Source organism: Bufo gargarizans, chromosome 3 (genome assembly GCF_014858855.1).
Source record: "Bufo gargarizans isolate SCDJY-AF-19 chromosome 3, ASM1485885v1, whole genome shotgun sequence".
Lineage (NCBI taxonomy): Eukaryota > Metazoa > Chordata > Amphibia > Anura > Bufonidae > Bufo > Bufo gargarizans.
Window position 1 is genome coordinate 210451972 of NC_058082.1, and position 21976 is coordinate 210473947.

Here is a 21976-nt window from a genome sequence, read left to right on the forward strand (position 1 = left end):
GCAAGAGGAAAATCAGCTTTGCGGCAAATCGAATTGTCCCTGAATTCAACAGTAGCTGCTTTCCGCCTGCATACACAGCACTAGAGTAAAGAGGAGAAGTGCAGCACCTACATGATTCTACTGTTGCATGCTGCTGCCAGTCTTTTCCTATTCTCTATTGCAGAACACTTATAGGTTAGAAATATTCATGTCTTCCATGTTGGAAATTACTGGACCCCTGATAAAGGTTTTGCTGAAACATGCGTTGGGGTGTGCGGTTCTTCTGCGGGTGATTACTCATTATGTATAGGTTACAATTTTTATGATCTATTTACTGGTCATTTTTGAGGGAGAGGGCTAGTTATAGGATACTAGCAGAAGGACCCGGCTTTGCACGGGTATATTTAATCTATTTCATTTAATGTTTGTGTGTCGTTAAAAGATATCGACAGTATCCCCAATAACAGTGACCTCTACAGAACCCCGCCCCTTTAACAGTGAACTCCACAGCCCCCCACCCCTTAACACTGACCCCCCCACAGTGACCCGCCACTTTAAAATGGGACCTCCACAGCAGCCCATCCCCTTAACTTTGACCTTCATAGCAGCCCGCCCCTTTAACAGTGAGTTTCAGAGCACTCCACTCCCTTGACAGTGACCTCCTCAGGGGACCACCCCCTTAACAGTGACCTCACAGTACCCTGCTGCCTTAACAGTGACCTCCACAGCAGTTGCCCCTTTAATAGTGGCCCATGCCCCCTTAACAGTAACCTCCACAGTGTCCACCCCTTTAACAGTGACCTCTACAGCGGTCTGCCCCCGTAACATCCACAGTAAACGACTCTTTAACAGTTACCTCCACAGCGCCCTGCCCCTTTAAGGCTAGTGCTACACGACGACATGTGTTTTTGTCGCAGCAATTTTTATAATGATAGTCTATGGTGTCACACTGCAACATGTGACATGCTGCGACTGCGACACGACAGTTGCAAAAAATCCATCCAAGATGGATTTTTCCTGTGACTGTTGCGTCGCAGTAGCAGCATGTCACATGTCGCAGTGCAACACCATAGACTATCATTATAAAAATTGTCGCGCAACACATGTAGCAGTGTATTGTCGCGTGACACAGTGTATTGTTGCGTGACACATGCCGTCGTGTAGCCCTAGCCTAAAGCTGACCTAATAGCAGTGAAGAAAAATGGTTGGGTTGTTATGGAAACCTGGAGTAAAACTGTGTGTATGTGGAGACTAAGGGCCTGCGAGCATCTGTTGGCTGATAAGGGACATGTGGCCGTGTATATGGCAGTTGAAATATGAAGAGAAAGACTTGCAGGATTGTATTGGCTAATGCAGCTAATTTTTTGAGAATATCTCAAGAACGGTATGTCCCCGAAATCTGAGACCCCCACAAGATTTCTTTCCAGGTAGCAAGGCATGTGTATACCAAGTTTCGTTGAAATCGATGGTTGCTTTTTTGAGTGATCGCGGAACATACATACACACACATATATATGTCCTTCTTTATATATAGATGGCTGATATATATTTTAGCATTTGCTATTAGATACTACAATATCTAGTTAGTTACTATCTATCATGTAGCCTATAATCTAGTAATTTTTTTCTTATAGCCACCCTCTATTGTGATTGTATCTTCACATTTCCTCTCAGGTAGTACCGCACTATACATTGATGTTATTTATTTATTTTTAATCTTGTTATGTATATTTAATCAATACAGATTGTTATATATTTTGAGCTATAGAGACTAAGGTGTCTTTATATAAGTTATTCTGTTGATATAGGGTCAGCTCACTATTGAGGGTTTTTGCTAGATGTAATCTACTCCCATTATTGGGTTGTTATTAGTTTTTTTGTTGTGTAACCTTTAGTAAAATCTGTGTAATGTTGATAGATAAATTTTATACTTTGTTACAATTATTTTGTATGCCTATGTTCATACTTCAGTGCTTGTTTGGCATATGTGCAGGCAGGCATAGCACTCAATCCATATATCTCCATTCACCAACTGAGGTTAAAAAAGTGTCCTTTTGTCCTCCATAATGCTATATACATTGTCAAACTTGTTTTTACTTTATATAAAAACTCAATCGACTGCACTTTTTGTGCAGAGGCATCTACACAAAAACCTATACCGCAGGGGAGCCTATGGTCGACGTAAGGCACTGAATACCTATACAGTGGAATACATTAGAGATTTCTGCCTTAGTTATATGTTGGGCAATACTATATTTCAGTCTACTTCTTAGTGCAGAGTTTTAGGAAGCTGTTTTTGGTCTTTGCACCTTCTCTTCTGACAGCAATAACATTGTAGCTTAGAATAAACCACAGGGACAGGAGGCTTCCATAGCAACCATATCATTACTTAATCATCGTTCTCCCAGTGCTGCCTAGATTAATTTCCTCAGACATCTCCGATTTTTACTACTTATTACAGTGGTAGAATCTGTAAGATGCCTAGGAATGACTAGAGGAATACTAAGAGAAAATGCTATCACTTGTGGAAGAGCCAGAAGGGGTTAATATAATTTACAAGGACATTACTATATATTTTTTTCATTTATAATAATTAACCCCTTAGTGACCACCCTTACGTGTTTTTACAGCTGTCACTAAGGGGCTTAGGCTGGGCTACCGCTTTTTTACAGTGGCCCAGTCTAAGCACTGCACGGGTCCCCCGCATGAGAGCGGCGGCCCTGCTCTAACAGCCTGGACCAGCAGGAGTGTCGATCCTGGCTGTTTAACACTTTACATGCCCCGGGCAATGACATGCCCCGGGCAATGGCGCCCACCTCATGTAAAGTGCTGACAGAGGGAGCTGACTCCCTCTATCTCCCATGGGCACCCCGCAAATGCAATTGCGGGGTGCCGATGTGTGTGAAGGCTGCCTGGGGTCTGATGTAGGCCCCAGACCAGCCTTGAGTAATTTCCAGTAGGCTGCAGCATGCTGGTCACTGTCAGATAGCATTGCCATTAAAATGCAATACACTATAGGGATAGTGCATTGCATTTTAAAAGCAATCAAAAAGTTGTATGTTAACTAGTAAAACAAAAGTAAAAAAATAAAATAAAAATTATTCAATAAAAAATCCCATAAAAAAACACTTTTTCCCTTTGAAATTACGCTTTTCAATGAAAAAATAGAAAAAAAAAAAATATTTGCCCCATATGTTTAGTATTGCCACGTACGTAATGACCCGGACTACATAAATATCATGTAAATTATCCCCTATGGTGAACACCGTAAAAAAAAAAAAAAAGGAAAAGACAGAATTGCTAATTTATTCTTAGTTGCCACCGAAAAACTTAATAACAAGCTATCAAAAAGTGGAATTTACTCCAATATGATACCAATGAAAAAGACAAGTCATCTCGCAAAAATCAAGCCCTCACTCACCTCCATAGAAAGAAAAATAAAAAAGTAATGGGTCTTGGGATGCGGCAATGCAAAAACATTTTTTCCTTTTAAAAGAAAAGGGGTTTTTATTGCAAAAATGTAGTAAAATGTAAAAAAAAAAATATATATATATATATATATATTTGGTATCACTGTAATTGTACTGACCTAGAGAATAAAGATATTATGTTATTTATACCGAAAAATGAACGCCGTAAAACTTATAACGTAAAAACGCAGTGGCAGTATTGCTGTTTTTCCCATCTCCCTCCCAGAAAGAGTTAATAAAAGTGAATTAGAAAGTTATGTGTATCCCAAAATGGCGCCATGAAAAACTACAACTTGTCCCTCAAAAAACAAGCCCTCATAAATCTATATAGATGTAAAAATAAAAAAGTTATAGCTCTTGAAACGCAACAATGAAAAAAGGAAGGAAAACGCTTGGTCAGTAAGGCCCAAAACAGGCTGGGCACTAAAGGGTCACTCCAGGCAAAAGCTAAAAATTAACCATTTGGCTAACATCATGGATCTGTACATGCTCCCAAAGTTTCATTTACCTGAATGGTGATCCCCTGCTGTCCACTGCTAGGTCACAGCTGCCGTAACGACAGAACGGTGCTGCCCTGAGTTACCTAAGAGTAGGTATAAGGGCTGTTTTACATGAGCAAGTCCATTGCGGTAATCACGCTCCGTGTGGGAGCACGATCCTCCGTTGTGGACTTGCATGAGCGCACAGCATTATACTGATTTATAATGCTATGTGCCTCTGCTTGACCTAACTTCTACAGAATTGTAGTGACATTCAGCTGTCAGTATGATTTTGTAGCAGTAAGGCCATGCAGAGACACATAGCATTATAAATCATGATAATGCTGTGCGCTCCTGCAAGTCCAGAACGGAGGATCGTGCTCCCACACGAAGTGCGATTCTCGTAATGGACTCGTGTGAAACAGCCCTAAGAAATATGCAGAGCATCACATAACGTCAAAATGATGACTACTCCTCCTGAAGTTTACTAACAGGACAGTGATGATGGGAGATGGATAAAGTTATGATTTAAATTTACCTCATATGAAGGGACCATTCACATGACCGTCTCCTTTTTGCAACTGCGGATCCACAAACCGCACACGCTGTCCATGTGCATCCAGATTTTTTCTCCACCTCATGTCCCGCACTCTGTTACAAATGCCTATTCTTATCTACAAAATGGAGAAGAATAGGACATGTTCTGTTATTTTTATTTTTTTGGGGGGAGGGGCATAGAATGGGCATGAGGAAATTAACTGTCGTGTGAATGGGGCATTATGTCTCTTGGGCTCAGTGGCGGATCCAGAGCTGGCGGCGGGCGGCGGCTGCGGCAGGGAGGGAGAGGCGTGTCCCTTTCCCTTCCTCTGATAGGCTGCCGGCCAAGTGCCTGCAGCCTATCAGAGGCCGGCGCAGGCGGCGCGATGACGTCATCGCGCTGCCTGCGCCATACAGCGTGAGACACAGGCCAGAAGAGGCTGCATCGCATCGCTGACATGGAGGTAAGTATGTGTTTTTTTTATTTTTTATTATATACAATACTTTTACTGGGGGCGCTTATTACTGGCACAGGGGGGCTGTTATCACTGGGGGCACTTATTACTGGCACAGGGGAGCTGTTATCACTGGGGACCCTTTTTACTGGCACAGGGGGGTTGTTATCACTGGGGGCTCTTATCACTGGGGGCTCTTATTACTGGGGGCACTTATTACTGGGGGCACTTATTACTGGCACAGGGGGGCTGTTATCACTGGGGGCTCTTATTACTGGCACAGGGGGGCTGTTATCACTGGGGGCTCTTATTACTGGCACAGGGGGGCTGTTATCACTTGGGGCTCTTATTACTGGGGGCACTTATTACTGGCACAGGGGGGCTGTTATCACTGAGGGCACTTATTACTGGCACAGGGGGGCTGTTATCACTGGGGGCTCTTATTACTGGCACAGGGGGGCTGTTATCACTGGGGGCTCTTATTACTGGCACAGGGGGGCTGTTATCACTGGGGGCTCTTATTACTGGCACAGGGGGGCTGTTATCACTGGGGGCTCTTATTACTGGCACAGGGGGCTGTTATCACTGGGGGCTGTTATTACTGGCACAGGGGGGGCTGTTATTACTGGCACAGGGGGGCTGTTATTACTGGCACAGGGGGCTGTTATTATTGGCACAGGGGGGCTGTTATTACTGGCACAGGGGGGCTGTTATTACTGGGGGATGTTATTACTGGCACAGAGGGGCTGTTATCACTGGGGGCTGTTATTACTGGCCCAGAGGGGCTCTTATTACTGGGGGCTGTTATTACTGGCAAAGGAGGGCTGTTATTACTGGGGGCTGTTATTACTGGCACAGAGGGGCTGTTATCACTGGGAAGCTGTTATCACTGGGGGCTGTTATTACTGGCACAGGGGGGCTCTTATTACTGGGTGTGGAGCACTATGGGGTCATTTACTAGGGGCACTATATAGGGGTATTTTATACTGGCACATTATGGGGGCACTATGGGGACATTAGCTCAACTGGGGGCATTGCAAGGGGGTATTTTTTGCACTGTCACATTATAAGGCGAATTATTTCTACTGGGGGGCATTATGGTGGGCTTTATTACTCCCCCATGGTATGACCCCCTAGTAGCAGCACCGGCCTATCCCTCTGCCCCTTCTCCAAATCCTTATTATGAAATCTTTCTCATTAGGCTAAAACACAACATCAGCTCCGCCGAGCCCCCGGCCAAAGTGTGGAAGTGGCGTCCGAGATCTCCAAGGGTCAAGTCAAGTAATTGTAAGTTTTCATGTGAAATATGTTTGTTATACACATATAGCATACACTGTGCCCGACAATATACAGTATAGCGCTACACTGTGCCCCACAATGTACAGTATACCGCTACACTGTGTAGTCTGTTCTATAAGTACCATTGTTTTGTGGCGGCGGACAGAAAATAATCTGAAAGTGCCCCTCCCAAGACCAGGCTCTGGATCCGCCACTGCTTGGGCTCATGACACATTGTTTCCAACTGCCAACTTCACATTTTTATCTCTGTGGGAGGGGCTTAGTAGTATGCACCGCCCACTGACATATGTACTCGGATACAACTGTTACATAGCTGACTCAGTTATTGGCCCTTGAGTCATGGAGATAGCAACCACTTGATGCAATGTGGAACATACATAGTAACAGGAAATAAAAGGGAGCAGAAAACCTGAACAATGTACAGTGAAAGTAGGGAACACACACCAAGTGATGGCTGATTTTTCATTTTTGACTAAAGTAGTCCTTTAATATCTTTTATTTTAAATGATAAGGATGCAAACATCATGAATAAAATTCATACTTCTTTTCTATAAATCACAGAATTCCAAGGTATGATTATTTTGAAACAAAAATCCCCATTATTTAGGAATATCAGGGAATTGCAGTTACATAAAGAAGCGGAACACTGCTGTTTTGAAATATTCGCGGTCAGGGACATAGCTTGAGAGGTGACAGTGGCACCTGGTCCCTGGAGGGGTGGGGCAGAATACAGATACGCCAGTTTTAAAGGGGTTTTCTCGCTTCAGCAAATTACATTCATCATGTAGACAATGTTAATGCAAGGCACTTACTAATGTATTGTGATTGTCCATATTGTTTCTTATGCTAGCTTGATTCATTTTTCCAGCACATTATATACTGCTTGTTTCCAGAGTCTATGGCCACTGCTGCAGAGGAGATACCAATAGGCAGGCACTTCATCCTATAGAGTACAAGCACGGCCACTGCTGCTGGATTGTAGGGTGGTCATAACCCCTGGGAACAAGCAGTGTATAATGTGTTTGAAAAATGAATCCAGCCAGCCAAGGAAGCAATATGGACAATTTACAATACATTAATAAGTGCCTTGTATTCACTACATGATAAATGCCATTTGCTAAAGTCAGACAACCCCTTTAAGGTACGCAGTATTACACATGGTATGTGAGAGCCCCTTTTACAAAAACCCAAAAGTTCCATCTTTGTTATCGAAATCAACCTGTTATCCAGAGATTCCAGATTTTAATGCAGCATGTTTGCTGTCCATTTTCTATTAACAATATTTTATTTAAATATTACCTGAAAAATCTAAATATCCAACATTAACATACATCATACAGTTTAGGGACAATACATTTATAAACCAAAGAGACAGTTGAAATCTATGGGCAACAAACGTATCTGTATGTCAGAGATATTCTCTCCTGGAGGAAATGCTTTTAACAGTAGATAACCCGATAATAAGGCTTCCGATGGAGCATCAACGTTACATTGATACAGACTCCAAGAGCTAAAAAAAAACTCAATCTGTTTTTATATGACATTGCAGGCATATAGCGATACATTAACCTCCTGACGACGCTGAGGAAAAACGCGCGTCAGGGTTCTAGCCTGCCCTGTGTCCGGTGTCTCTGCCCTCCATCATGTCTGTGGGTATGTCTGTTTTTCCAGCGGGTACCTGTGTGAGAGCTTTTTCTCTGTAGCCTGTAATTGATGGCTTGGCGTGTAGGGGCGTATCCACATGTATATTTCAGATAGATACTGTGCTATTATTTGCTCTATTTTATACATTACTTAGGGCCCCATAACTATATATTGACTCTCTTCAGGGTTATGCAGTGAAGTGAATATCACAGTTACCTGTAGTTGTTTTGTACCAGACACTATCTACTAGTAAATCACCTCACTGCATATTGTACATACATCTTGCATGTATTCCAACTGTTTGGCGGGTTATTGAAACACCGGCGGGGGGGACTACGGCATCCAGGTTGTTTTGCTGACTGTTCTCCAAATTAATTCTATGAAAATGTCTTATAAATTTTTGATGAATTGATGACATTGGGCATTCTATGGTTGTTTTTTAGCAACACTTTTAGGTTTACATGATTGGTTCTCTGTTTGCCCTTATTTACGGTGTTATAGTGAGGCCTTCTTCTTTTTTAGGTTCTACATATAGAGATACAGTAGGACCCAATAAAAGTCAATTGGTGTCCTATTTGTGCTGCATAGAACAAGTAGTTCTGTGAAAACTTACCACCTCCATGTGCATTAAAGGTGGACAAGGGCTCTAGGCTATTTTCATCTATGTCATCCTCTCCATTCACAGCAGAGCTTTGTTCTTAAGATAGAAGTAGATCCCAGAGGTGGGACTCACTACATCTATTGGATGTTTATAATATATCCTATCGATATGCTATAAATTATCAGACAACCACTTTAACTGTCCCCTGTTGGAACTCACTGAATTTCATGGGACCTGCCATAGGGGCTTCCGGACTCTTTTTCAGTGACAGATATCAGGGGACATTAGGCAGGGCAGTTATTTTTCTACCCATTCTCAACACAGGCACACAATACATATGTATGGGGAGATGAGGAGCGATACATGTCAGCCAAACAAGTGTTCAGCCAGCAGGTAACAAATATGTATGGCCAACTTTAGAGGGTAATATGACAAAACATTTCTACTTAACGAAAAATTGTGAGTCTCATAATAATTAAAGAGGTTTTTTTTCCAAGTATTTGATACTGATGACATATCCTTAGGTGGAAGTCTGACTTCAGGCACCCCCACCAATCAGCTGCTTGAAAAGACTATACTGCTCTGGTGAGTGCTGCAGCCACATACTAACTAGGCCAATAATGCCTAGGGCAGTGATGGAGAACCTTTTAGAGACTGAGTGCCCAAACTGTAACCCAAAACCCACATACACTGAACAAAAATAAAAACTCAACACTTTCGGTTTTGCTCCCATTTTTCATGAGCTGAACTCAAAGATCTGAAACATTTTCCACATACACAAAAGACCCATTACTCCCAAATATTGTTCACAAATCTGTCTAAATCTGTGTTAGTGAGCACTTCTCCTTTGCCGAGATATTCCATCCCACCTCACAGGTGTGGCATATCAAGGTGCTGATTAGACAGCATGAATATTGCACAGGTGTGCCTTAGACCGCCCACAATAAAAGACCACTCTGAAATGTGCACAGTTTTGCCTTACTGGGGGGGGGTTCAGAGAAAACCATCAGTATCTGGTGTGGCCACCATTTGCCTCACGCAGTGCAACACATCTCCGTCACATAGAGTTGATCAGGTTGTTGATTGTGGCCTGTGGAATGTTGGTCCACTCCTCTTCAATATCTGTGCGAAGTTGCAAAACATTGGCAGGAACTGGAACACGCCGTCGTATACGCCGATCCAGAGCATCCCAAACATGCTCAATGGGTGACATGTCCGGTGAGTATGCTGGCCATGCAAGAACTGGGATGTTTTCAGCTTCCAGGAATTGTGTACAGATCCTTGCAATATGGGGCCGTGCATTATCATGCTGCAACATGAGGTGATGGTCGTGGATGAATGGCACAACAATGGGCCTCAGGATCTCATCACGGTATCTCTGTGCATTCAAAATGCCATCAATAAAATGCACCTTTGTTCGTTGTCCATAACTACCGGCCGATATAGTATATCTTCCATGTGCTTTATCATTTAGCTATAATAGCCTGCCTGCATTCAGTGCGCTGCCTGTGCTGTTCATAGCGTGCCCTGCGCTGATGAATGGCAGGAAAGGTCTAAAGCATATTGGTACACCATAGACTTTTCCCAGGGTGCGGGTGCCCACAGAGAGGGCTCTGAGAGCCACCTCTTGCACCCGTGCTATAGGTTTGCCACTACTGGCCTAGGGGCTGCTCAGTACCATTCAAGCTAATGGGCCTGAGCTGTGATACCAAGCACAGTCACTATTCAATGGACTGTCATTGGCAAGCTGCAAGGAGGCCTTAGCACTCACCAGAGCACTGAGGTCTCTTTTAAAAAAAAAAAGATTGATAGGGGTGATGGGAGTCAGACCCTCAGTGATTAGATACTAATGACCTATCCGGAGGATATCATCAGTATAAAACAAACTGAAAACCTCTTTAATAAAAGTTGACTGCACTATTGTGTCTTAACTACCACACGGTGTAGATTAGTAGCATGTAAAGTTAATCCAGACACAGATGGCAGGTTTTTGTCACATACTGCGAATCAGTGAAGTTAATACCTTATAATAAGCTTTAATTTGTCCCTAAATTTGATATAAAAGACTTATACCCTTTAATTTGTTCAAGCGTGTAATCTATAACCTCCTTGCTCATTTATCACAGTCAATATGGAAAATACTGCAGAAGAATGCTATATAATTCTGTGTATAATTCTAACTGTGGGCTTATACTTAACAAGAAAGGAGCCAAATAGCTGGATATGTTATAAATCCTGTCGTTAAAGTCAGTAATTGGCTATTAATACTATGTTTGGCGAGAAACTAAAAGCATACGCAATTCTTCCTTTGGTTGGAAAATTCAAGATGTAAAACAGGTACATGTTAAGGCAAGACTGCCTGAAACATAAGTCAATGGTCAATACAATACCAGGACTAAATGAATCTAGTCAATTCTGCATGTCACTGCAAATCACAAATGCCACCTCTTTGCTGCACTGATTTACTTTGCTATATAACTGGGATTTTGATATTAGATTAGTCTTTTCAGCTCATATTGACAACTATTTTCTACTTAAATGGAAATCCGAGGTTACAGGATAAGTTATCCCCAACCATCATGTACTAAATATTTTACACTTAGTTGTCACCTGTGTACCCAGGTCAACTAATACATGTCTAAAGTGCAGTAATTAAAGGGCACCTGTCAGCAGGTTTGTACCTATGAAACTGGCTGATCTGTTGAAAGTGCACTTGGCAGCTGAAGGCATCTGTGTTGGTCCCATGTTCATACTGTATGTCTGCATTGCTAAGGCTCTGCTCTCTTTGCAACTGCCACTCCCTCTGCATATTGATTGACAGGGCCAGGGAGTGTAAACATGATTATGCTTGGCCCAGACTTCTCTTAACCCTTTCACCCCCGTATTTTTTTTTTATTTGTCTGTTCACACAGCCATATGAGGGCTTGTACTTTGTGGGACAAGTTGTACTTTCCAACGTCACCATTTAATATTGCATATGATGTAGTGGGATGGGGTGAAATTCCGACATTCAATGTGCGATAAAAATGACCAGTTACTTTTATTTTATAGGTCAGTACGAATCTGGCGATACCTTATATGTATAGTTTTTGTTGCGTTTTGATAGTAATAAAAAAAATTAAAGTGGGGAAAATAATCTGTTTAATTCTTTTGTCGCCACATTTTGACCCCTATACATTTTTTGTAATTATGTGTACGGAGCTGTATGGGGGCTCATTTTTTGCAGAGCGATCTGAACTTTTCATTGATGCCATTCTGGGGTGTGTATGACTTTTTTATAACTTTTTATTTTTTTAAAATTTAGAAAATTAAGCGACCAAAAACGGCGAATAGGCCATTTGGGCGCTTTCTTCTGTTTACCGTATAGGGAATATATTTTTATACTATGGGCGTTTTCGCACATGGCAACACCCACGATGTATATTATTTAAAAACACTTTGTACTTTTAGTTTGGTAAAGGGGGTCAATCACAAAGACAGAGGCTGCTGCACACAAGCTCCGGCTCCTCCGATCGCCACAAGGGGGTGCCGGATCATAACCGAAAGGGTGCTTTAGTTTTTCAGCGGTCTCAGATACCGTGGTCAGGATTGATCACGGCATCTGAGGGGTAAATGTCCGAGATTGGCATTACTACCGGTTGCGGACATGAGCCACGGGTATCTGATATAAGTTGCAGGCGGCCATGGCGCCTGCAGCGCACTCGATTAGGCGCCATGTTTAAAGACCGGACCGATTACGTACATGTACGTTATCAGGCGTGAAGGGGTTAAAGTCAATCAAAGTGCAGAGGGAGTGGCAGTTGTGGAGAGATTTGAAATTCTATGAGGAACGGCAACAACCCCATTGCTCCTTGAGTTTCATTTGCAAATAAAAAAAATTCTCCCAGCAATGAGGTCACCTATGGGCATGGGACCCACACAAATGCCTTCCGCTGCCAAGAGCACATGCAACAGGTCAGCCAGTTTCATAGGTAGAAATCTTCTGACAGATACCCTTTAACTTAAAGGGCTGGACTTGATAAACAGTATATTCATTGAGTGGAAAAATACGTCTTGGAGTCACTGGCTACTACAATGTCGAAACTTTATTGTAACTATTGATGGCCGAACATCAATAGTTACCACGCATTTGCGAGCACCCTATTCACTTTAACCTTCAGGTCATATTTGCAGCCAGCAAAAATTTACTAGAAGTACACAAATAATCCCATAACATGGACAGTGACATACCAGAAGGGAACATTGGCAAAAATTCCCACAAAAAATATGTATTTTAATCAGGGGCCATTTTTATGCGTCTTAAAGGGAAACTCTCAAAAATGTGCCCTGCTAGGGCCTAGAAATTTTTTATTTCCTATCGGTTTGACGTATACAAATGTGCAGCACTCCATGTTTTTGTATCCTGCAGAGTCCATTTAAAAAAATGCATACATTAACGTACATTTATTTTCTACCATGGAACTGTATAGTGAACAGACGCCACTGTATGGCATCAGTCTGAAGCATCTGTTAACGCATACATTTTTGGTATGCATTAAATGGATGGCAAAAATAGGATGTAAACCCAGCCCTAGTGTCAGAATAAGCAGCAGTACACAGCGGAGCAGCGTGGCAGAGACGGGAGGTCGCCATGTTCTGACAGAGCGCTACCTGGTCCTGGTGGTCAGGGATGAGGACTGTGTTTCCCAATGATCATTTTCTACTGGGAAATACAGGGCACAGTATAATACACTAGAATCTACATAATATAAAGATATTAGCCTTACCACCAAATAATAATACAATTGGGTGGCCATTTATTATATAGAAATACGTCCATGTTAGGCATATTTCTGACACAGATTGTGGCGCAAAGGTCCTTACCACCGCGATCTGCATATTTTTCACGCTCATGCCAGGTCTAAAAAAGGATGGCGTGGGCAGGGAAAGGGATACAGTTGTGGCAATTAGGGATGAGCGAACTCGAACTGTATAGTTCGGGTTCGTACCGAATTTTGGGGTGTCCGTGACACGGACCCGAACCCGGACATTTTCGTAAAAGTCCGGGTTCGGGTTCGGTGTTCGTCGCTTTCTTCGCGCTTTTGTGACGCTTTCTTGGCGCTTTTTGAAAGGCTGCAAAGCAGCCAATCAACAAGCGTCATACTACTTGCCCCGAGAGGCCATCACAGCCATGCCTACTATTGGCATGGCTGTGATTGGCCAGAGCACCATGTGACCCAGCCTCTATTTAAGCTGGAGTCACATAGCGCCGCCCGTCACTCTGCTCTGATTAGCGTAGGGAGAGGTTGCGGCTGCGACAGTAGGGCGAGATTAGGCAGATTAACTCCTCCAAAGGACTTGATTAACTGATCGATCTGCAGCTGTGGATCATTGAGCTGCTGATCCTCAATTGCTCACTGTTTTTAGGCTGCACAGACCGTTTGTCAGTCACATTTTTCTGGGGTGATCGGCGGCCATTTTGTGTCTTGTGGTGCGCCAGCACAAGCTGCGACCAAGTGCATTTAACCCTCAATGGTGTGGTTGTTTTTTGGCTAAAGCCTACATCAGGGTGAAGCTGTCACACCAAGTGCATTTAACCAGCAATAGTCTGTTCATTTTTTGGCCATATACAAAATCAGGGGCAAGCTGCGCCTGTCACCAAGTGCATTTAACCCTCAATGGTGTGGTTGTTTTTTGGCTAAAGCCTACATCAGGGTGAAGCTGTCACACCAAGTGCATTTAACCAGCAATAGTCTGTTCATTTTTTGGCCATATACTAAATCAGGGGCAAGCTGCGCCTGTCACCAAGTGCATTTAACCCTCAATGGTGTGGTTGTTTTTTGGCTAAAGCCTACATCAGGGTGAAGCTGTCACACCAAGTGCATTTAACCAGCAATAGTCTGTTTATTTTTTGGCCATATCCCAGTCTAATTCTGTCACTAAATCCATACCGGTCACCCAGCGCCTAAATACTAGGCCTCAAATTTATATCCAGCTAAATCTGTCCCTAGTGCTGTAGCTGGGCGAGTTATTTAGTGTCCGTTCAAGCACATTTCTTGTTCTGGGTTGAAATACAATTCCCAATTTAGCAATTTCATAATTTAGTGGTTTCTGCTATATCAGAGCTATTTGAAATCTATCCCTAAAAGGGTATATAATATTCAAGGTGCACATTGGGTCATTCAGAATAACTTCACACACACCCGCTACTGTGTATTTCCAAGTCTAATTCTGTCACTAAACCCATACCTGTCACGCAGCGCCTAAATACTAGGCCTCAAATTTATATCCAGCTAAATCTGTCCCTAGTGCTGTAGCTGGGCGAGTTATTTAGTGTCCGTTCAAGCACATTTCTTGTTCTGGGTTGAAATACAATTCCCAATTTAGCAATTTCATAATTTAGTGGTTTCTGCTATATCAGAGCTATTTGAAATCTATCCCTAAAAGGGTATATAATATTCAAGGTGCACATTGGGTCATTCAGAATAACTTCACACACACCCGCTACTGTGTATTTCCAAGTCTAATTCTGGCACTAAACCCATACCTGTCACCCAGCGCCTAAATACTAGGCCTCAAATTTATATCCCGCTAAATCTGTCCCTAGTGCTGTAGCTGGGCGAGTTATTTAGTGTCCGTTCAAGCACATTTCTTGTTCTGGGTTGAAATACAATTCCCAATTTAGCAATTTCATAATTTAGTGGTTTCTGCTATATCAGAGCTATTTGAAATCTATCCCTAAAAGGGTATATAATATTCAAGGTGCACATTGGGTCATTCAGAATAACTTCACACACACCCGCTACTGTGTATTTCCAAGTCTAATTCTGGCACTAAACCCATACCTGTCACCCAGCGCCTAAATACTAGGCCTCAAATTTATATCCCGCTAAATCTGTCCTTAGTGCTGTAGCTGGGCGAGTTATTTAGTGTCCGTTCAAGCACATTTCTTGTTCTGGGTTGAAATACAATTCCCAATTTAGCAATTTCATAATTTAGTGGTTTCTGCTATATCAGAGCTATTTGAAATCTATCCCTAAAAGGGTATATAATATTCAAGGTGCACATTGGGTCATTCAGAATAACTTCACACACACCCGCTACTGTGTATTTCCAAGTCTAATTCTGGCACTAAACCCATACCTGTCACCCAGCGCCTAAATACTAGGCCTCAAATTTATATCCCGCTAAATCTGTCCTTAGTGCTGTAGCTGGGCGAGTTATTTAGTGTCCGTTCAAGCACATTTCTTGTTCTGGGTTGAAATACAATTCCCAATTTAGCAATTTCATAATTTAGTGGTTTCTGCTATATCAGAGCTATTTGAAATCTATCCCTAAAAGGGAATATAATATTCAAGGTGCACATTGGGTCATTCAGAATAACTTCACACACACCCGCTACTGTGTATTTCCAAGTCTAATTCTGGCACTAAACCCATACCTGTCACCCAGCGCCTAAATACTAGGTCTCAAATTTATATCCCGCTAAATCTGTCCTTAGTGCTGTAGCTGGGCGAGTTATTTAGTGTCCGTTCAAGCACATTTCTTGTTCTGGGTTGAAATACAATTCCCAATTTAGCAATTTCATAATTTAGTGGTTTCTGCTATATCAGAGCTATTTGAAATCTATCCCTAAAAGGGTATATAATATTCAAGGTGCACATTGGGTCATTCAGAATAACTTCACACACACCCGCTACTGTGTATTTCCAAGTCTAATTCTGGCACTAAACCCATACCTGTCACCCAGCGCCTAAATACTAGGCCTCAAATTTATATCCCGCTAAATCTGTCCTTAGTGCTGTAGCTGGGCGAGTTATTTAGTGTCCGTTCAAGCACATTTCTTGTTCTGGGTTGAAATACAATTCCCAATTTAGCAATTTCATAATTTAGTGGTTTCTGCTATATCAGAGCTATTTGAAATCTATCCCTAAAAGGGTATATAATATTCAAGGTGCACATAGGGTCATTCAGAATAACTTCACACACACGCTTCTGTGCATTTCCAAGTCTAATTCTGTCACTAAATCCATACCGGTCACCCAGCGCCTAAATACTAGGCCTCAAATTTATATCCAGCTAAATCTGTCCCTAGTGCTGTAGCTGGGCGAGTTATTTAGTGTCCGTTCAAGCACATTTCTTGTTCTGGGTTGAAATACAATTCCCAATTTAGCAATTTCATAATTTAGTGGTTTCTGCTATATCAGAGCTATTTGAAATCTATCCCTAAAAGGGTATATAATATTCAAGGTGCACATAGGGTCATTCAGAATAACTTCACACACACGCTTCTGTGCATTTCCAAGTCTAATTCTGTCACTAAATCCATACCGGTCACCCAGCGCCTAAATACTAGGCCTCAAATTTATATCCAGCTAAATCTGTCCCTAGTGCTGTAGCTGGGCGAGTTATTTAGTGTCCGTTCAAGCACATTTCTTGTTCTGGGTTGAAATACAATTCCCAATTTAGCAATTTCATAATTTAGTGGTTTCTGCTATATCAGAGCTATTTGAAATCTATCCCTAAAAGGGTATATAATATTCAAGGTGCACATAGGGTCATTCAGAATAACTTCACACACCCGCTACTGTGCATTTCCAAATCTAATTCTGTCACTAAACCCATACCTGTCACCCAGCGCCTAAATACTAGGCCTCAAATTTATATCCCGCTAAATCTGTCCTTAGTGCTGTAGCTGGGCGAGTTATTTAGTGTCCGTTCAAGCACATTTCTTGTTCTGGGTTGAAATACAATTCCCAATTTAGCAATTTCATAATTTAGTGGTTTCTGCTATATCAGAGCTATTTGAAATCTATCCCTAAAAGGGTATATAATATTCAAGGTGCACATAGGGTCATTCAGAATAACTTCACACACCCGCTACTGTGCATTTCCAAATCTAATTCTGTCACTAAACCCATACCTGTCACCCAGCGCCTAAATACTAGGCCTCAAATTTATATCCCGCTAAATCTCTCGTTACCGCTGTCCTGTTGTGGCTGGGAAAGTTATTTAGTGTCCGTCAAAGCACATTTTTTGTTCTGGGTTGAAATACAATTCCCAATTTAGCAATTTCATAATTTAGTCGTTTCTGCTATATCAGAGCTATTTGAAATCTATCCCTAAAAGGGTAGATCATATTGAAGGTGCACATAGGGTCATTCAGAATAACTTCACACACACGCTTCTGTGCATTTCCAAGTCTAATTCTGTCACTAAATCCATACCGGTCACCCAGCGCCTAAATACTAGGCCTCAAATTTATATCCCGCTGAATTTGAATACAATACATTGGGCCAAATAATATATTTGTTGTTGTGGTGAACCATAACAATGAGAAAAACATCTAGTAAGGGACGCGGACGTGGACATGGTCGTGGTGGTGTTAGTGGACCCTCTGGTGCTGGGAGAGGACGTGGCCGTTCTGCCACATCCACACGTCCTAGTGTACCAACTACCTCAGGTCCCAGTAGCCGCCAGAATTTACAGCGATATATGGTGGGGCCCAATGCCGTTCTAAGGATGGTAAGGCCTGAGCAGGTACAGGCATTAGTCAATTGGGTGGCCGACAGTGGATCCAGCACGTTCACATTATCTCCCACCCAGTCTTCTGCAGAAAGCGCACAGATGGCGCCTGAAAACCAACCCCATCAGTCTGTCACATCACCCCCATGCATACCAGGGAAACTGTCTCAGCCTCAAGTTATGCAGCAGTCTCTTATGCTGTTTGAAGACTCCGCTGGCAGGGTTTCCCAAGGGCATCCACCTAGCCCTTCCCCAGCGGTGAAAGACATAGAATGCACTGACGCACAACCACTTATGTTTCCTGATGATGAGGACATGGGAATACCACCTCAGCATGTCTCTGATGATGACGAAACACAGGTGCCAACTGCTGCGTCTTTCTGCAGTGTGCAGACTGAACAGGAGGTCAGGGATCAAGACTGGGTGGAAGACGATGCAGGGGACGATGAGGTCCTAGACCCCACATGGAATGAAGGTCGTGCCACTGACTTTCACAGTTCGGAGGAAGAGGCAGTGGTGAGACCGAGCCAACAGCGTAGCAAAAGAGGGAGCAGTGGGCAAAAGCAGAACACCCGCCGCCAAGAGACTCCGCCTGCTACTGACCGCCGCCATCTGGGACCGAGCACCCCAAAGGCAGCTTCAAGGAGTTCCCTGGCATGGCACTTCTTCAAACAATGTGCTGACGACAAGACCCGAGTGGTTTGCACGCTGTGCCATCAGAGCCTGAAGCGAGGCATTAACGTTCTGAACCTGAGCACAACCTGCATGACCAGGCACCTGCATGCAAAGCATGAACTGCAGTGGAGTAAACACCTTAAAACCAAGGAAGTCACTCAGGCTCCCCCTGCTACCTCTTCTGCTGCTGCCGCCTCGGCCTATTCTGCTGCTGCCGCCTCGGCCTCTTCCTCCGCCTCTGGAGGAACGTTGGCACCTGCCGCCCAGCAAACAGGGGATGTACCACCAACACCACCACCACCACCTCCGTCACCAAGCGTCTCAACCATGTCACACGCCAGCGTTCAGCTCTCCATCTCACAAACATTTGATAGAAAGCGTAAATTCCCACCTAGCCACCCTCGATCCCTGGCCCTGAATGCCAGCATTTCTAAACTACTGGCCTATGAAATGCTGTCATTTAGGCTGGTGGACACAGACAGCTTCAAACAGCTCATGTCGCTTGCTGTCCCACAGTATGTTGTTCCCAGCCGGCACTACTTCTCCAAGAGAGCCGTGCCTTCCCTGCACAACCAAGTATCCGATAAAATCAAGTGTGCACTGCGCAACGCCATCTGTGGCAAGGTCCACCTAACCACAGATACGTGGACCAGTAAGCACGGCCAGGGACGCTATATCTCCCTAACTGCACACTGGGTAAATGTAGTGGCAGCTGGGCCCCAGGCGGAGAGCTGTTTGGCGCACGTCCTTCCGCCGCCAAGGATCGCAGGGCAACATTCTTTGCCTCCTGTTGCCACCTCCTCCTTCTCGGCTTCCTCCTCCTCTTCTTCCACCTGCTCATCCAGTCAGCCACACACCTTCACCACCAACTTCAGCACAGCCCGGGGTAAACGTCAGCAGGCCATTCTGAAACTCATATGTTTGGGGGACAGGCCCCACACCGCACAGGAGTTGTGGCGGGGTATAGAACAACAGACCGACGAGTGGTTGCTGCCGGTGAGCCTCAAGCCCGGCCTGGTGGTGTGTGATAATGGGCGAAATCTCGTTGCAGCTCTGGGACTAGCCAATTTGACGCACATCCCTTGCTTGGCGCATGTGCTGAATTTGGTGGTGCAGAAGTTCATTCACAACTACCCCGACATGTCAGAGCTGCTGCATAAAGTGCGGGCCGTCTGTTCGCGCTTCCGGCGTTCACATCCTGCTGCTGCTCGCCTGTCTGCGCTACAGCGTAACTTCGGCCTTCCCGCTCACCGCCTCATATGCGACGTGCCCACCAGGTGGAACTCCACCTTGCACATGCTGGACAGACTGTGCGAGCAGCAGCAGGCCATAGTGGAGTTTCAGCTGCAGCACGCACGGGTCAGTCGCACTACAGAACAGCACCACTTCACCACCAATGACTGGGCCTCCATGCGAGACCTGTGTGCCCTGTTGCGCTGTTTCGAGTACTCCACCAACATGGCCAGTGGCGATGACACCGTTATCAGCGTTACAATACCACTTCTATGTCTCCTTGAGAAAACACTTAGGGCGATGATGGAAGAGGAGGTGGCCCAGGAGGAGGAGGAGGAGGAGGAGGAAGAGGGGTCATTTTTAGCACTTTCAGGCCAGTCTCTTCGAAGTGACTCAGAGGGAGGTTTTTGGCAACAGCAGAGGCCAGGTACAAATGTGGCCAGCCAGGGCCCACTACTGGAGGACGAGGAGGACGAGGATGAGGAGGAGGTGGAGGAGGATGAGGATGAAGCATGGTCACAGCGGGGTGGCACCCAACGCAGCTCGGGTCCATCACTGGTGCGTGGCTGGGGGGAAAGGCAGGACGATGACGATACGCCTCCCACAGAGGACAGCTTGTCCTTACCCCTGGGCAGCCTGGCACACATGAGCGACTACATGCTGCAGTGCCTGCGCAACGACAGCAGAGTTGCCCACATTTTAACCTGTGCGGACTACTGGGTTGCCACCCTGCTGGATCCACGCTACAAAGACAATGTGCCCACCTTACTTCCTGCACTGGAGCGTGATAGGAAGATGCGCGAGTACAAGCGCACGTTGGTAGACGCGCTACTGAGAGCATTCCCAAATGTCACAGGGGAACAAGTGGAAGCCCAAGGCCAAGGCAGAGGAGGAGCAAGAGGTCGCCAAGGCAGCTGTGTCACGGCCAGCTCCTCTGAGGGCAGGGTTAGCATGGCAGAGATGTGGAAAACTTTTGTCAACACGCCACAGCTAACTGCACCACCACCTGATACGCAACGTGTTAGCAGGAGGCAACATTTCACTAACATGGTGGAACAGTACGTGTGCACACCCCTCCACGTACTGACTGATGGTTCGGCCCCATTCAACTTCTGGGTCTCTAAATTGTCCACGTGGCCAGAGCTAGCCTTTTATGCCTTGGAGGTGCTGGCCTGCCCGGCAGCCAGCGTTTTGTCTGAACGTGTATTCAGCACGGCAGGGGGCGTCATTACAGACAAACGCAGCCGCCTGTCTACAGCCAATGTGGACAAGCTGACGTTCATAAAAATGAACCAGGCATGGATCCCACAGGACCTGTCCGTCCCTTGTCCAGATTAGACATTAACTACCTCCCCATAACCATATATTATTGGACTCCAGGGCACTTCCTCATTCAATCCTATTTTTATTTTCATTTTACCATTATATTGCGATGCTACCCAAAGTTGAATGAACCTCTCCTCTGCCTGTGTGCTAGGCCTAAATATATGCCAATGGACTGTTGCAGTGGTGGCTGACATGAAGCCTGATTCTCTGCTATGACATGCAGACTAATTCTCTGCTGACATGAAGCCAGATTGTCTGTTACGGGACCTCTCTCCTCTGCCTGGGTGCTGGGCCTAAATTTATGACAATGGACTGTTGCAGTGGTGGCTGACGTGAAGCCTCATTCTCTGCTATGACATGCAGACTGATTCTCTGCTGACATGAAGCCAGATTGTCTGTTACGGGACCTCTCTCCTCTGCCTGTGTGCTAGGCCTAAATATATGCCAATGGACTGTTGCAGTGGTGGCTGACGTGAAGCCTGATTCTCTGCTATGACATGCAGACTGATTCTCTGCTGACATGAAGCCAGATTGTCTGTTACGGGACCTTTCTCCTCTGCCTGGGTTCTGGGCCTAAATTTATGAAAATTGACTCTTACAGTGGTGGGTGACGTGAAGCCTGATTCTCTGCTATGATATGAAGACTGATTCTCTGCTGACATGAAGCCAGATTCTCTGTTACGGGACCTCTCTCCTCTGCCTGGGTGCTGGGCCTAAATTTATGACAATGGACTGTTGCAGTGGTGGCTGACGTGAAGCCTGATTCTCTGCTAT